Source organism: Choloepus didactylus, chromosome 4 (genome assembly GCF_015220235.1).
Source record: "Choloepus didactylus isolate mChoDid1 chromosome 4, mChoDid1.pri, whole genome shotgun sequence".
In the NCBI taxonomy this organism is placed as follows: Eukaryota; Metazoa; Chordata; class Mammalia; order Pilosa; family Megalonychidae; genus Choloepus; species Choloepus didactylus.
The window spans coordinates 16,215,211-16,233,936 of record NC_051310.1 but is presented as its reverse complement, the minus strand read 5'-3'; the positions used below and the strand labels follow the sequence as shown (position 1 = coordinate 16,233,936).

Genomic DNA, 18,726 nt, shown 5'->3' with positions numbered 1-18,726 from the left:
AACAACAATGTTAGGAATGAAAATAGCAGCAGAACTACAGATTCAGCAGAGATTGAAAAGATGATACAAAAAATACTATGAAAAAGTTTATGCAAATAAATAAGTAAACTTAGATTAAAAGGACAAGTTCTTAATAAAATGTAAGTTTGCAAAATTGACTTAAGGAGTAGGAAGTCTGAATAGTCCCAAAATTGCTAAAGAAATTATAGCAGTAGCTAAGAATCTTCCCACAAGGAAAAAAAAAAAGACCTCAATGATCTTATAGGCAAATTCTAATAAAATTTCCATAAATAGAGCATTCTAGTCTTTCAAAGAATAGAAAAAGAAGGAATACATCATTTTATCTAGCTCATCTCTTGATACCAAATCCAGCAAGAATAATTCAAAAGAGGACATGACAGGATATTTTAATTAATAGACATAGATTAAAAAAAAAAAACCTAAACAAAATATTAGCCAATCAAATCCAGCAGTATATTTTAAACAAATTATACTATATCATGACCAAGTTGGTTAACCTGGGAATGAATACAAAGGTGGTTTAATGAGAAAACCTATTAATGTAATTCCCCACATTAGCAGATTTTTAAAGCATACAATTATCTCAATAGTTGTAGAAACAGCATTTGATAAATTCAATACTGTTTAATGGTTTGAAAAAAAGAAAACTCAGCAAACCTTTTTCTTAATGATAAAACATTAGGCACCGTCCTTCTACCATCAGGAAAAAGGCAAGGATGCCCGCCGTCACCTCCCACATGCAACATTATGCTAAAGGTCCCAGCCAGTGCAGTAAGACATGACAAATTAAAAAAAGGTACAGGGTTTAGAGAAGAAGAAACAAAACTGTCATTATTCACAGCTAATATGACTGTCAGTGTCTTAGTTTGCCAGAACTGCTGTGACAAATACCACAGCATGGGTTGACTTAAACAATAAGCATTTATTACATGGCTTTGGCAGCTGGAAGTCCAAGATCAGAATGCCGACAAGGCTGTGCTTTCTCCTGGGGTCGGCAGTGTTCTGGTGATGGCCGTTCCCCAAAACACAGCACTCCCTCTCCTCTCTGGCTGCTTCTGATTTCTCCTGATGACTGTGTCCAAATTTCCTCTCTTTATAAGGCCTCCAGGCACGTGGACTAGGGCCCACCCTGATTTAATTTGGCCTCATTTGGGATCTTAGAAGATCCTATTCACAAATGAGTCCACACCTTAATAATAGCGTCTTCAAAGGTCCTATTTACAAATAGGTTCAGACTCATAGGAATGTGCATTAAGACGTGAACATGTCTTTTGTCAAGCCATTAAGACTTGAATATGTCTTTGTCTGGGATGTGATCCAATCCCCAACAGTCAGAACATCCAAAATATTCTACAAATAAAATACTAAAAATATTTAGAAAATTTAGTCAGCTGGATATAAGATCAATATTCAAAAGTAAATTGTACTTCTATACACTAGCAACAAAAAGAACACTGAATTTTTTTAAAGATACCATTACTATAGCTATAAAAACTACAAGGTTCCTAGGAATAAATCTGGCCAAAGATGTGCAAGACTTGTTTGGAGAAAATCTTTAAACCTTATTGAAAAATAGTAAAGAAGATCTAGGAAAAGTGAAGAGACTTATGTTCAAAGACATAAAGACTCAATAAAATGAAGATATCAGTTTTCCTCAAATATATCTAATGATTCAGTTTAATTACAAGCAAAATCTCCAAAGGGTATTTTTCAAGGAACTTGGCCTAATAGATAACACACTCTTGAAGAAGAAAGTAGGGGAACCTATGCTAACAGTTATCAAGACTTATTATGAAGCTATATTAATTAACACTGAGTGGTATTAGAGAACAGAAAGATACAACACAACCGTGGGCTCTTGATAAGTGATAGAGGGCACAGTATAGAGCAATAGGGAAAAGAGAGAAGTCTCAATATAAGGTATTGGAGAACTGGTGATTATCCATATGGAGAAAAGTGAAACCGGACTGAGCTTCTCATCATATGCACCAAAAAGTTCCAAATGTGTTCAAGATTTGCATGTGAAAAGCAAAGCTTTAAAACTTTTAAAAGAGAATATCAGAAAGTATATTTATGATCATAGGGTAGGGAAGGGATTCTCAAACAAGCTCTCGCAAAAACATTAACTGCAAAAGAAAAAATTAATAAATTCAATTACATTAAAAGTGGGAATATCTGTTACTTTAAAAACACTATAAAGATATTGAAAAGGTGAGAACAAATTGGGAGAAAATATTTGCAATCCATACAACTGAAAAAGGATTAGTACTCATATTTATAAAGAACTCATACAAGTTGTAAGTTCAAAAAAGAAAGAATACCCAATTAAAAAAATATAGGCAAAAGATATGATCAGAAAATTTCACAAGAAAAGAAACACCAATGAGAAATAAATATGGTAAAAGATGATTAGCCTCATTAGTAATCTGGGAAATGCAATTAAAACTAGGAGAAGATACCATTTTACAACCGTGACATTGGCAAATATCAAGAAATTTGTCAGTACCAAGTGTTGGTGAGCTTGTGGATCAATAGAAACTCTTAGGCATTGCTGGTTATTGTATAAATTGGTATAACCATTTTGGGAAACAGTTAAGCATTATTTTATAAAGTTGACATTTTCATACCTTTCTGTCCAGCTGTATGATACCCAGAAGAATATTCATAGCATCATACTTTGTAATGGTATAAAAGTATTTTCCAAATGTCCTTTGACGAATGAATTATTAAATTGTGATATAGACTAGTCTCAGAATGGAAAATTACACAAAAGCCAAAAATAAACTACAACTACATACAACAACATAATGGAAACCTTAGAAACAGCGTTGAATGAAATGGACAAGTCTCAGAAGAACTTGGAAGGAGGCGGAGGGTGAGACAGTGGAGAAGTGCAAAGGTAGCTCTAACAGTAGAGGTTCTTAGGTTGGGTGGTGGATTCTCACGTGTTCATACTATTAATACACTTTATGGTTTACACCTACGTTACATATAATTTTGTGTATTTATCAGATATTGCATAAAACATTTAAATAAAATAAAGGGCAGTCCTTTCCACAGGTCATAGAAGAAGAACCTTAGATCTAGGCATGTTAAGATACTTGTCCAAGGGCACAGAATTAGTGAGGGGCAGAGCTGGGTCAGACTCTCTGTGGTCTTTCTAAGCCTGCTTCTCCATTAAATGCTTGCAGGGAGATCGTGGTCTATTTCTGATCTCAGGCACGATTCTTGTCCAAATTCAGAAAAGCAGAATTCAATTGTTTAAGATTTTCCTTCTCAGTCATGCAGCAATGGTGCACACTTAGACATCATTCCAGTTCAAAAGCTCTTAGAAGCTACCCTGCCCTTTGTAAGTGATCAGTGGAACTATTTTTTAAGGACACAGTCAATTACTCTAATGAATAAAGCCTTAGGGAATATATGGCCATGTGCAGCTAGATATCTTACTTATTGAGCACTCTAACACTGCATGTTTTGTATACATTCGCTTCTTTTAACCTCTCAGAAAAACTTATGAGATAGGTATCCCCATTTTAAAGACAAGAGAGCCAAGGCTGTTTCCAAGATTGACTACAATAAGAGGCCAGGAGATAAAGAAGGACCAACAAGTCTGCACAAGGGAGTGGAGGCAGAGTACACAGCCAGGGGCATCGCCTCATTGGAATAGAATGAGATCAGACACACATAGGTGCTTTTATGTGGGATTAATATGATGATGAAGATAATCATCATCATTACACTACATGGTGATAACCTACCATTCTTTGTGTTTTGGTTTTCCTAAGGGCAGGGTGAGAAAGACAGCAGCATAAAAAATTCAAGCTAGGCTCTAGGAATTTCTTCTTGACTTGAAGAATTATAGCAGCCTGACATATCTATAAACTGGTTGGTGGTATTATCTCCCTGAGGTGTTTTAACGAAAGGGAGAGTTAGTTGTCTTTGAAGACCAACGTGAGTACTTCCCTACCTGGGGGCAGGTGGTTGGCTAGATGACAGCTCTGATTCCTTCTTTACTGGTGATCACTCCTCAATGTCACAGGAGGGTGTATGTGTGGCTGAATCATCTGGTGAGTGTATCTTCTGTTATTTGCCACTGTTGGCTCAGAACAAATTTATGGTCCTACAGTTTATTCTATCTTGGTCCGGAAGCCAGGATCCCAGGTATAGTAGGCCAGTATAACTTTTGCTTGCCCAGCATCCAATCTCCCTTCTTCTGGTTCCAGGTAGCTTTAGACCCACTACTGGTCCAGGGGTGGGCTTGCGAGGTAGGCTTGCTCAATCAAGGCACCACTGATGCATGTGACGTAAGCTGGCCCTCAGAGCCTGAGCACACCTTTGCCAGAGCTCTTGGGACTGAGGCACTCTGCGAGTTTGGTTAACTGGTAAAATGTAAGCCTGTTGTTGCCAGGGTCCACCACTTGAGAAGCCTCCCTGAGCCTCCCAGAGACGGAAAGAGAAAAAACCAAGGCAATATGATACCACTTGAGCTCTTGGATCCAGTCACATCTGAAGCTAGATTATTCCTGGACTTTTCAATTATGAGAAAAATAAATTATGTATGTGTATAGCTTATTTTGTTTGCTCTTTGTTGTTTTGCTTATTGCTTAAGCCACTTTGAGAGAAGTTTCTCCTCCTTGCAACCAAAAGAGTCCTGACCAATACACCAAGTTTAATCAAATTGCCCCACAGTTTATTGAACCACAGGGTCCTAATGTTGGCATTCACCTCTTCAAAAGCCAGACCACCATGAGTAATAACTGAATGTGTTTCATTTTAAAATGTAAATATTGAGAAACCTGCTTTGTGTTCCTAGAAATCTCTGCAGAACATGCCAATCTAAAGCAGTGCTTTCCAGCCTCGTTCATGTCAAGGCACACATAGAAAATTACAGAATTGAAGACACGATGGGGTGAACAAAGGCACTGGCCTGAGGACTCAAGCAACCCGAGTCCCAGCCAACCATCCTGACAGCTGAAGGGCTCAGTCTCAGCACACCTATGCCATGTGCCACTCACACCAGCTGGGGAGCTCAGGTCTGGGGCCTATGGGTATAAACGTGAGATGAGCAAACACATTTCAGAGAAAATCCACAAATAAGTCTCCTCTTGACATCATGGGTGACTTGCCTTATCTGACAGTGCATTCGTCACCCCCCATGCAAACCATTCTGGAACAAAGTGCTTTCAAATTATTTGCATTGTTTTTCAAATACAGCCTGCCAAAAGCTAGCTGTTTCTGCACAGTCAGGCTTCCTAGGGTGTGTGGCTCTGGATTCGTGGGAAGGACCTCCAGCTCTGGTGAAACTGCTCTTACTCTCTTTCAGCAGACCCAGACTTTCAGCCAAGAAACAAGGAGGTAGAAGGTCATGGGATTGGGGGTGGAGAGAGGAGTATCCATAGAGCTGGGCCAAAAGAATGTCATTATTTAAGAAATGATTGAAGAGTTCCTTCAAGACTGGCCAAAGGAGTCATTCTCTTTGAACTCTGGGGGTTTAAGAACACTGAGCACCCAGTTTGCAGATTCTTCGGGTGACCCACTGTGGTCAAACAAGGATGGAAGGGTGGAAAAGCTTCTTCTCTTCATAAATCCAGTAGCTTGATTTTGTCGATGAGTGCAAAAAATCTAAAGGAAAGCATGTTGCTGTTGTTGTTTTCTAACAGCCTTATCTTCCTGTTTTTCCAGCACATATTACCCAACTTTCTTGGACAGCTGATACATCAACAATCCAACAAACATTATCAAACCCACTCTAGATACAAGACAGGATGTGAGGGATATGAGAGAGAGACAAAAATAACTAAGACAAGAAGCTTATAATGAATAAGGAGCACAGACACATTTATAATCAAGTCTAAGGTAGATGGGGATAAATATCCCAAGAGAGGAGCAAGCCAAGCGTTACAGGAACTGAAGGGAGAGAAGGGGGAGGAAATTCCAACGGGCTTGGGATGGGGATGAACGAAGATCTAGGAAGGCTTCTTAGAAAAAATTGCAGATGGGCTGGGTCAGTAAGGATAAGAAAAAGGAATGGCATTCCCAGTGGTCTCTGACCTCAGAAGGGTGGCCACTGAAGGAAAAAGACTGTCCTGTGTGTTTCCCGCCTGCCCTGACCACCTCCCACGCCGAGGCTCCAGCAGCCTTCCAGGGAGAACTGGTCTGCCTCGCCCTCCTCGCTCCCCTGGGAAACCTTGGTCTGGACTCAGAGTTCTTGTTGATGAGACCCTATTAGTGTGCGTGTGGCTGGCCATGCCTGAGTTTGGGAGCCCCACACTCTTCCTCATGGTCAGTAGGCTGGACTGGAATGTGATTCTGGCACGTCTTCTCTCTTCCTGAGAGCTGAAAGCCAAGTTGCACTATCTCCTGTCGTCTGAATGACTTTCTATGTTATTAACCCATTTGTGGCATGTCTGCCTGCCCAAGTGCCAGGGTCTCCCGCCACGGTTTCTGCATGTTTGGAAACAGATAATGCTAGCAGTCGAATTTATTCCATTTACAACTCCTTATTGAGGACAAATATGGAAAGAATGGAGCTTTGTAATGTCCACGGAGAATTCAGCTTGGCACATCCATGGAGCTAGGTTGGGGGGAGAATTCTTGTGAAATACTCTAAATCCAGGGATCCAGATTCTAGTTAAAAGAACTGAAGCCCATGCCACGAATCCAGTTCAGATTTATGCCCTGACTCTTCTTATCCAGACAAACACTATCCTGACAAACTGCTCAGAAGATAAAAGGTAATACAGGCAACAGAATCAGAGATCCTAAAGCCATCTGTCTGAAATTCTGTATTGTTCATTGGTTATCCCCAGTACCTCGTGATGAATGACTATCTAAACTAAGTCATCTCAAAGCTCAACCTCCTTTTAAAGAGGAGGAAAGTGAAGCCCACAGAGAAGTGACTTGCCCAAGGTCACTCAGCTTCAAGCCTAGTCTTATTTCCCAACACAACACTGTGGTTTTGGCATTAGCAGTCCAGGGACTTTGGGCTTTGTTCCAGCTCTGCAAATGACCTGCTAGATGACCTTCAGCAGATTCACATCACCCCTGATCTTCAGATTTCTCAATTACACCACAAATGTCCCTTCTCCGTGAAGATTTCCCTGACTCCCCTGGGCAGAATGTGTTACTGTCATGATATTTAGTCCATGGAGCCCTAGTGGTAGTCTTGGCTCCCAGCGTCCCAGAGATGGTGGTTCACCCCAGCTTCACCCCCACTTCCCGTGGCCCGTCACACCTGCCCCACTTGAGATGGAGTGTGCCATGCCCCACTGCACTCCTTCTGGCCACAGCGATCACGCTAGGACACCTGTAATTATCTGGATCTCTTCTTCAACTCCCCTTTGTCAGGGCAGGTGAAATTGTACAGTGAAAACCCAATTCTAGTCTGACAAAATCTCAGCTTTGTTCTTCTGAAACCAAAAGGTAGGAGGCCTCAGACAGTTGAGGGTTCTGAAAGTACGACTTTGGGAATTACTACAAGCGTTCTGTGCAATCTCGCAATTAAATTTTAATCCACTCACCCAGAGAGTTTCCACGAGGTTTACAGCTTTGGAGTCTGGGCTGGCTTGCACAGTTTGTTTGTTAGAACATGGTGTGAACAAGCTCAAGACCAAGTTTCTTCTGTTTGTGCCAATCTGCTGGTCACAGAGAAAAGTCCTGGCCCAGAGTCACGGACTGTGCCCCGCCCCCCCAATCGCCTGACCTAGCTAGCTCTCCTGTAATCATCTGCCATTTGTTTCAGGGGAGAAGAGTGAAGGATGGGTGGGCTTGCCCCATCTGCTGACAGGTGGGATAAGCTTCAGGTTTCAGTACTAGCATGTGACAGACTCAGAGAGCCAAACTTAGCCAGATGTTCTAGGGCTTGGTTGAATTTCGGACAGCTTCCCTTGAAACCAGAAAGTCCAATTCATTCACCTGGGATTTTATGAAAATCCGCTACGCAATCTATACACATAACTAATAATGACCCGTAGAAAAGGCTTGAGTGTGAAAAAGTAAAAGAAAAAGGTAATAGGGAAAAAAAAAGTTCAGATCAATAGCTCCAAGAGTTTCTGCAAATACTTGAACTTTTTCTCCTCAAGTGTAAGTCAACAGCCATTTAGCAAATACTTACCAAGCACCTGATGTGCCAGGTACTAGGGACACAGCAGGGAACAAGACAACGTCTCCTCTCCCCACACTTTAGTAAACAGCTAAGAGACAAGACAGACAATAAACAAATAAATACACAAGAAGATAATTTTCAATTTGTGCCTCTAAGTGTGGTCCCCAGACCAGGAGATCAGGATGACCAAAAAACCCAGGCCCCACCCCAGACCTAAGGAACCAGAAACTCTAGGTGTGGGGGTCCAGCAGTCTGAGTTTTGATGCATGCTCAAGTAGAAGAGCTGCTTCTGTAGATCAACGATAAGGGCTGTGATTGAGAATAATTGCAGGGGTGAAGTGGTTATTTTAGACAGGGCAGTAAGGAAGGGCTACTTAAGGATGTGACGTTTGAACTGAACTAAAGCCTGAAAGATGAGAATGAGCCACCATCATGAAGAGCCAGAAGAGAGTTCCAAACAGAAGGGAGAGCACGTGCAAAGGCCCTGAGGTGGAGAGGAGTATGGGATGTTTGAGGAGGAAAAAGGAGTCCAGAGAGAGCATCTGGGGGATTTCATTGGATGAGGAGGGGCTGAAGGTCAGCAAGCCTATGTTCTGGCTGATTTCTATTGTGGACAAACTATGGGATATTGAGATTGTCACAGAAACTCCCATGTATTCTCTGAAATGGGGGAAACAATATAAAGCCTGCCTTCCTCGCTGGGCTGTTTTGAGAACTCAGTGAGTTAGTGGATAAGAAAGCATTTGGAAAAGTGACAGGCAGTGTTCAAGTAGTAATTATCCCAATTAAGAGTTAAGTAAGAGTATCCAGCTCCCAAAGTGAGAAGGCAACAGACTACAGGCCAGCACCACTAGGTTCCAGGCCACGATCTGTAATCTGGAGCTATATAAGATTAAGATGATCACAGAAAAAGAATCTGTTTAGGAGGTGTGAGTTGGAGGATTTCCCAGAAAAAGATCTGATGGTGGAATCCTTAAGTTTCTACCCTACTAGTCAATTCAGTAGGGTTCTCAGCTTCATAAAGAGCCTGTGTTTTACTCCAGCTGCCTGCAAACTCAGTCCCAGGTGTTACAAAGGCGGTGCCAGATTTCTCATGGAACCAAGTCATGTGCTATCATCACAGTCAGGGCCAATTTCATCACCATCCACTGGTTATCGCTTTCCTGGAGGAAAACTCAGCAAAGGGCTCATCTCTGCCTCAAACTTAAAGAAGGGCTCCACCAGGCTCCTGAGAACATGGGAGTGATATCATCATGAGGTGGCCCAGTAATTAGCCCTCCAGAGCTTATACTAAATGTAAAATCACTGCCTCACATAAAAAGATTCTGTCTCCAGTCTTCCCATACATGCAGCTACCCTTCAGCTGGTTATCACAAGTACCTTTGCATCCTGAGAAGTCAGGGATGGAGGAAGTCTTCAAGACTGAGGTCCAGCACCCCTTGGATGGATGGGAAAGTGGAGCCCCAGAAGGAGATGGGGCTGGAGGAGCACTCTCCCAGTGAGCATGTTGCAGTGCCAAGAATAGAACAAGACTCCAGCCCACTGGACCCCTGAATCTCTTCTTCAAACAGATATTCGTGTACCACGTCCCTGCTCAAAAGCCAGTGTTCACAGAATTGAGCCCGAGTCATGGCATTCAAGGCCCCCACAGTCCAGTTCCTGAAGAGGTGCTGATGGGAAAAGATTCCTGGTCAGATTAACTTGCAGGGACCAACCTCCACTGCCCTTTCCCTTTTAGGATGTCCCAAAGGGGAAACTCGGTAGTAGACTGTGCCCCTCTCATCTTGAAGCCAGGGCTTCATTTCCCTGCCATGGGAGGGGCTGGCGGCCAAGATCCACCGCCAGCCTCATGTCTCACTTGTTGCTCCCAACCCACCCCGTGCCCGAGCTGCAGTCACACACCCTATGGCACAGATGAGCTGGTAGGTGCTCACGGCCAAGGCTGGCTCCCTCCAATATTCCTCAAACATATTCTGGACTTGCCATGTCATTGCCCACGCTGTTCCCAAAACCCAGAATGCCCTTTCCCCATCTCTGACATGAAAATCCTGCTCGATCCTCCAAAGAATCACTGAAAGTCCATTACATCCACTTCCTGGATCCAAATTAATATTCCTGATAGGCACTACTACAGCACCTGACACATACCATTCTTATCAATCTCACACTCAAGCTCACATAGAGATTCTAATTAGTTATGTGCAGCCACCCCTCCCCAAACTCCACTCACACCCACTTGGCCGTGAGATCTGGAGCACAGGGACCAAGTCTTATTCATCTCTAGATCCTCTCCTGGCACACAGAGAAGTGGTCTGTGAATATCAGCAGAATCAAATGGACGTGCAGATGTGTAACCCCCGTCCTTACCACTCTAGGGCCTCTTGTCTACTTCTGTTATGGGCCCATTACACTGCACCGTAATTACTTATGTGTTGGGTTCCATATTTTTTACCATCCCCAACCCAATTCCAGGGACTGTAACTCCCCAGGGTCCTGATGGTGCCTGATTAATCTTGGTGAGTCCAGCACAAAATCTAGCACATAAATGATAGAGGGATTAATAAATTCAATTAATAAAATAAATTAATAAATTCACAGATTATAAATCAATCTATGTGACAATGGTACCTGAGACACGGTCAACTTCTCTGGCTCATTGAATCCTGGATAATTCACCTTGTGTAGCTTGTCCACTCATTCAACAAATATTTAATTAGGCACTAGGAATACAATGTTGAGCAAAACAGAAAGTTCCTGCTGGGCAGAGAGATGTTATATAAATAATCACAAATGTCTATTCATCACAGTTTTCAAGCGTGCGCCAGAGGATAAGCACAGGATGCTTGGTCACTCCGAAGTTCGCTCTCAGTTACTCTGGCAGCCCCGTCCCTTCATGCTTCATTTCAGTCACAGCAGCCCCTGAGAAGAGGGGATGGTCACCCCTCACTCAGCTCAGATGCGGAAAACAGATGATTCGTCTCTTCCCCAGGAGAAATGAAGCAGAATCAGGATTTTTGTGTGTCTCCGGGTTGTTTCACATAATCTCCCTCCAATTAGCAACCCCCCCTCCCATGGGAACTGTTGAAGATGCCAATTTCATACGGAATCCGGATGTAAAGTCCACTCTGTCTGACCTCATTGATTCCTGAGGGAAATGCTAAGACCCGTGAAATATGTGGGGCTCATAAATCAACTCTGGCTGGGTTTCTGCAAATGGTTTAGTTTGAAGGCAAGTCAGATGGCATTGACAAGTCCCCAGAGCATCGCTGCTTGCTTCCCAAGCCCAGCACACCAGCTTCCTCGCTGCGCCATCCCCCGGAGTCGGTGGATGCTGGCTGCCCCGGCTGGGTGGGGGAGCACTGGCTGTCTCCATGTCCCCTCTGGCCCGGCTCCAACAAGCTGGAAGGGAATGGGAGGTCAGCCCCTGACATCCTGCCTGATGCCTGAGGCCCTCTGGAGGGAAGGACCTCTGAACGTCCTTTCCCTGCCAACCCCCCAAGGAGAAGGCCTGGAGACCCTTCCCTGGGCCTGCTCCTCTGTTTCCAAGGCATCCAGGAGCCTCAGGATGGTTGTTGGGCTCCAGGGGGTGCCAGTGGCATGGATGTCAAGTGAACGGCGCCCCCCAGAGTTGTGCAAGGAGCGGTCCCTGGCTGGTGGTGGATCTTGGCCGCCAGCCCCTCTCCCATGGCAGGGAAATGAAGCCCTGGCTTCAAGACGAGAGGGGCACAGTCTACCACCGAGTTTCCCCTTTGGGACATCCTAAAAGGGAAAGGGCAGTGGAGGTTGGTCTCTGCAAATTAATCCGACCAGAAATCTTTTCCCATCAGCACCTCTTCAGAGCCATAAATTCAAATTCAGTTCAACACTCAAGGGGCATCAGTGGCAGCAGGTACCATGCCAAGTATAGGGCATATGTGGTGACCACAGTGGCTGGCAGGGCACTCAAGGTGCAGAGATGCTCTGGGAACCCAGCACAGTGCCTGGGCACATGGGGTGGGCTTTGAGAGAGTAAGTGAGAGACTGAGCTAGGGAGTGAGTGAAGGCCCTGTCTCACCTGCCTGGGGTTGACAGCGCCCACACTCTCCATTCATTCATTCATTCATTCATTCACTCTTCACGCTTTCCACAGTCACTTAGTGAAAGCTCATTCTGCCAACCCTGTGGATAAACAGCAGACTCAGGTGCAGTGTCTGCCACCTCCCAGGCACGCTGCCCACTCCCCCAACCCCCAACACCCACGCCCTCCTCATAAAAGATGAGAGCAAGTGGGCCCCTGCCCACCATCTGTGCATGGGCCGGGGGGCTGCAGGGAAGCCGGGCCCTTGTGCCTCCAAGCACGATCCCCAGGGCTGGCCTGCGGAGGGGGCTCTCTGATGAGGGGCTGGCCCAGTCCAGCAGCTTCCCCGATCACAGACAGCCGGGCCAGGGAACAGTCTCTGGAACAGTGTCTGGAGTCTGCCTTTTTGTCTGCCTGTTTGTCCATGTGTCTAGAGAGGCTGGCAACCAAAGGGAGGGGCACTCCCAGAGGCTAAGCGGGCCCCAGAGGAAGGCTCAAAAGCAGTCTGTCTGCTTTCATGGGGCCAGAGTGGGGAAGGGGGAGAAGTATCAGCACGTGGTCACAAATTGGTAGAAGGTCCCATTCCTTCTAACCAGCCCCCCAACAACTCTCCCTCCCCACACCTGCCCACCTGGGATGAGCAGCTGACAAGCACTGTCTCATGTCTGACCCTGTGACAGGGCAAGAACTGGTAAGGCATGAAGCAAATAGAGTTGCTGCCCCAACTATATGAAGAGCTTCCAGGCATTGGGGCAGGGAAGAATGCGAGTGATAGTAACCATTTTTAGGGAGTGCAAACTGACTATCAGACGCTCAACATATCCTTTGCTAAGCCTCCAAACAATCCTTCAATGCAAGTCTTATTATCTCACCTTACAGACAGGAAACCCAAAGGATTTAAAGCTCTGAGTCACTCAACTGTTCAGGGACAGGGTCACAACCCAAGTAGGTCTGAACTGAAAGCCAAAGCTCTTTCCTCTGCATCATCCTGTCCCCCGATATTCCCCAGCATAATGAGCCACTCATTCCAGGTCCTTGAGAAAATAAAGACACCCTCCCACCCTTTTCCTTTCCTGACACCAGATTTTCTAACTTGGGCCTATCAGTTGAAGTTTAGAGGAGGCTCTTGTTGGCAACATCAACTATGATTCCTAATCCACTGTTTTAATCCAAGTTTTATTGTACCCAAGTACACACTCATAAACCTAGTGCCTTGCATTCGTAGGGTATTCTGTAGTTTTGCTTCTTTATTTCATTTAATCCATTCCTGAAAGCACAAACAGCTCCCAAATCACTGTTTCTTGCATTACAGCTGGGGTGGGGTGGATGCCCTACTGAAACCGTCCTACCCAGGCAGATAGGAGGCAGGGAGAACATTTATAAAAGGTGGCCAACTATGTACAGAATTTATATGGGGGATTCTGTTCTAGAATTAGTCAGCAATGTATTTAATCCATGCACATCAAAAGGATGTTTGAAAGAAATCTACAATTGGCCTTGACAGCCAAAGAGAAGCTGCAATCCCCTCCCTCCACTTCAACATATTTGCAACCATCACACCTATTTAAGGATTCTGTAGCATGCACTTCCCACTAATTAAAAAAATATATTGCTAACTGGTCTGCCCAGCCCTGGCCTTGGAGGCCATTTGCAACCTGGCAGGTAACTGTGACCTCCTGCCCCCAGCAGGCACTCCCCGGAGACCTGGTGACACATTGCCAGGACCATCAGAAGCAGAGCTGAATGACCCTGCTGTTAAAAAGTCCATATTTCATCCATCCTCTGGCAACACCACTTGCTTGTCACACACAACTGGCTAATTCCAGAGTGGAATGTAATTAAGAGAAACATGGCCAGACCAAGGAACTTAAGGTGAGAGCCAAGAAAAACTTGTAGGTCATTGAGAAAACTGCCAGCCTAGACACCAGGGAGGCGGCCCCACCCAGCAGTCAGTGCACTGGACCTCAACGCGGCCGGTGTGGATGGCCGAAGCCAGCAGCAGCGGTGGGTGGGAGGGGCTTTCTCCTAACCCGGAGAATCGGTGCGGCCCCTGAGCGCGGCAGCTGGCTGAAACACACAGGAGGTGGGAAGGCCAGCTCACCTGAGCATCCAGGTGAGAAAGAGTTAACAGAAAAGCCAGGCCTGTTGGGAGGCTGGCGGGACATAAAAATTCTGTGCTCTAAAGACTGGGAAGATTTAGAGTGGTAACGTATTCTTGAGTTGGTTTGTACCTGAGAACTCACCCGGTCCAAGGAATTTAAATCTTTCATGTGTGGGCCACGGACCCTTTCCTGGAATGATGTTTTTAATGACACAAAATAAAATCCAGGGGATTATGAAAGAAACCAATTATCTTGAAAGACAGGTATCAAAATATTTTTTTAAAACAGTGACATAGTAATATATGTGCTTCATTATCAAGTGCATTAAATAATGAGATTGGGCAGCAGATCTGTTATCTCCATAATTTTGAGGTAGTGATGAGCTTGAATAATATTTCAAAATTACTGCCACAGCTGAAATATTATGCGTAAATAATTGCTGAGACTATCACAGGTACTGCTAGTAGTCTTATAGTTTGTGGCCTACATGATGGAAGATAATGCTAAATTTCAATTAGAGGTCAGTGGAAAACACATGAAAATTTTTTTTCTCCATTCAAGCTCATGGGTCTCCTGAATTCTATCCACAGATTCCAGATTAAGATCCTGAATACAGTGCAATCCCTTCCTTTTGCAAATAATAAAACTTAGACCAGAGAGGCCAAGTGACTCTGTGAATGTCACACAGCTAATAAGTAGTGAATCTGGGATCACATTCCAGTTCTAATGATATCTCATCTAGTGCCTTTACCCCTCCAGGATGCAGCTCAGGTTAGGCTTTAAATTTTTTTTTCTTTTTGGGTTTTTTGTTCTTGCTTTTATTTTTGAACAAAAATAACATGTTCCTCTAACAGATTTGGACACCACAGAAATTACATAGAAAAAAAAACAGATTCTACCTTTCTTTAAATGAAGTCCCATCTAAGAACAGACAGAGGGACGACAGCCTTGCTAATCCAGGTGTGTTCCCTGGACCAGCAGCACCAGCACTACCTGGGGGCTTGTGAGAGATGAGAACTCGCAGGCCCTGCCCCAGACCTCCAGAGTCAGAACCTGTGTTTCTCCAGGTAACCGGTGTGCACGTGCACATCTGAGAAGAGTTACTCGAGAAGACTCGGATCCCCTTTCTCTGCTGAGTCTCCCTGGAAGCACAGCCCTGGGTGCCCCTGCCCCTACTGCTGAAGAGTGGCAGGAATTCAAACTTCATCCTCTCTAAAGAACGAATTAGTAAATCTAATTCCCAGGAGAAAGAATAAACAGCAACAGAAGAACAGAATTAGGAGTCTGGAATAGGAGAATTCCTAATGGAATGATGACATTCAAAATCATGAAAGCAAAAATCATAGCAAGTAACTGTCAGGAAGCCCTTGCCATGAGCCAGGCTCCCTGCTAGAAAACTGCACAAATATTCTATGGAGATCGCTGCTGTTATCCCTGTTTTACAGATGGAAACAAGGAGGCTCAGAGAGGTTAAGTCATTTGCTCATGACCCCAGTCAACGAGCAGCAAAGACGCGAAACAAGACGGGAAAACCCGGGTCGTCGGCTGCACGCAACAAGATTGTGCTGCAGACCCTTGCACGAGGCCTTCTAGCAAACCCACCATGGAGCCCCCACCCTAACCCCCTTCCTCCCCAGGCCTGCTCCAGCAAGACCTTGGCTTTATGTGTTTTCCTCCTGGTCTCCTTCTGGGGACTTGGTTTCAAGTTACAGCCCAAGGCAGGGAGAAAAGCCAGCGGGAGGACAGGCCCCTGCGACGTTGGGGACTGAGGCTTCAATGTGCTCTGAATCTTGTCTCATTCACTGGGAACAAATGCCTCCTTGGACCCACCTCCCACTGTTTTGTTTCACTGTTTAAATGAACCCAGGCTTTGCTGGCACCGCATAGTAGACTCTGGTGGAAGTCACATAAGGGGCTTGGCAAAGCCCTGCAAGGTGGGTGTGTTCTGAGCTCCAGTTTAGGTCATTTTAAAGAGTTAGGTTTTCCATATATTTTCAGATTACTAATCTTTCCACGGGTTATCATCTCAAAACTCGAGCAGTCCCTGTCATGAATTGTTCCCAATTAATATTTGAGTGACACTCCACGCAGACACTGGGAAAGGTATGTCCCCATGTTATCTGTGAGGGAGGCATTGTTAGACCCATTTTACAGATGAGGAAACCGAGTCCCAAGTCTTACAATAGGAAGCGGCCAAACCAAGGTGAGAAGCAAGGCCTGTGCAACTGACATCCAAGCCCCAGCCCTCTCCACTCTCTACATTCTCTTTGTACCCAGTCTCGGGAACATATAGGAGCTGCCTTGTGTTCCAGCTGCTGTATCCATTTCTAATCTCCCTTTCTTGGCCACCAGCTCTGAAGACAGTCCCATGGCCGGGCACAGACCTTCTGTGTCCCACCCCAGTGCCTACACCAGAGCTTGGCACCGAGGAGGTACTCTGTAAACATCAGTTGAGTAAATGTTGGTTGGCTTTCTGGAAAAATAACTCAAGAGAAAGCCTCAGGCCAACACCACCCATTGTCCCCAAAGATCCACATGCGCTGCTCTTTGCCAACTCAGATGCCCTGATCAATAAAAATATCTCAGGCCAGAAGGAGAGAATAAATGCATTTCACAATTTGAAATCTGTAATTTCACAAACGACCAGAAGAATCCTTGCCATCCCTGATGTAGCACGGCGCTTGTCAAAGACTGCTTGCTCAGCCACAGAACATTTCATGAACATTAGTTACTGGTGGAGTCCCTGAAGTCGCCACTGAGCCAACTTGGTTAGCAGAGCCAGAACTTCAAATGTCTCGAAGGCGAGGGACATGCAGAAGCAAGTGGCATCCACATGTAGAGACCTCTACTGCCATCCTTGGAGGCAGTGTGTCCTGAGAGGAAGGTTCCTGGACTGGAGTCCAAATCCCAGGTGCCCCAGACTCTCAGCGGCTGCTCACCCCACTCCTTGAGGCTTCCGCAACAACTCTGCTAACTCTGCACCATCCTGCTTCGTGATGTCTTTTTTGGCCAGCTCAGAAACCATTACATGGGTTTGATTTTGCCTTTTTTCTGAGTCTTGGTTGTGTGTGTGTCTAGACAGGTGAGACCCCCCTCCCAGCAGTCCTTTCCTCCTTGCCAGGAAACCACGTCCATCTGGCTCTCCTTCCCCAAGAAGCTGGTCACCAGATCTCCCAAGGGTTTGGGATCCAGGTGACACATCCTAACCATGAGTTCCAGCCCTGGTGGAGGCTGCCAAGGTGTGGAAACCCCCAAGTCATGATGCCAGTTTTCTTTAATGACATGAATCTTAGTTGGCTCATGGACTCTAATTCTGGGGCCACTGTCCACTGTGTTTGCAAAGTATCTCGAGTGACCCAGATTTACATCGAGGGGCTGTGGACACAAACTGGGGCCAAACTTTGTTCCAGGAGAAGCAGTCTAATCGCTTCCAAAATGAACCAAAGGCAGGAAAGTCAACAAGAAAGCCGAGAGGGCGGTGAGAGAGGAGACAGCTTCCTTGAAAGTGGGTCAAAACCCAGGAAAAATAAGCCACAGGGAAAGGGGATTTGCATTTGCATCTTCAAGGCTGACTTTATTATACTTCATTAGGAGTAGAAACCAGGGCATGAAGAGGGCAAAAAAAATTAATCTGAGTCAGATCAAGTCTCTAGATCTAACTACTACCCATTTATAGAAAAAAATAGAGAGGATGAAAGAATAGGTTAAACACCACCACAAGAATGCAACAGAAAAACCTTGAATGCAGGAAATCCTAGAGGACAAGCAACTCAGCTTCTTCAACACATAAATGGCAAGGAAAACAGAAAAGATTAAAAGATAGTCAAGAAACTTGTCATCCAAGTACAATGTGTAGCCTTCATTTGGATCTGATTCGAACAAAGCAACTGAAAAAGGATACTTATGAGACCATCAGGGAAGTTTGAACACTGCTGGGATATTTAATGATGAAAAGGAATTATTGTTAATTTTTGTAGGTTTAATAATGGTACTGTGGTTATAGTTTAAAGGGAAAAAAAAAGAATCCTTCTCTCTCATAGTTACCTTCTGAAGTATTCCTAGATGAAATGATATTATGTCTGGGATTTCCTTTAAATTAATCCACTGGGAGGGGGTAAAGAAGAACTGAGATTGGGCCTAGCCTGATAACTAGCACAGCTGGGTGATAAGTCTGTGAGCTTTCGTCATGTTCTCTCTGCTTCTGTCGGTGTTCAAAATTTTACATAACAAAAATTATAATTAAAAAAATTGAAAAAGAGCAAGAGGAAGACCTAGTTTTAAATCCTGGCTCCAAGTACTGACTCGCTGTGGGACCATGAACAAACCCCAACCTCACTGAGCCTCAGTTTCTTCATCCAGAGCCTGAGCAGGTTCAAATCCTGGCTGTGCTCCTTGTTAGCTGTGTGACCCAGGGCAGGTTTCTTAACCTCTCTGTGCTTCAG

The 18,726-nt window shown here is 44.8% G+C and overlaps 1 protein-coding gene across 2 annotated transcripts in view; it reads right to left on the bottom strand.

Annotated features, from left to right (window-relative positions):
* The window catches only part of FBLN5 (fibulin 5), a 71,724-nt gene that overhangs the window by 42,076 nt on the left and 10,922 nt on the right, over nucleotides 1-18,726 (bottom strand). The window lies entirely within an intron of this gene.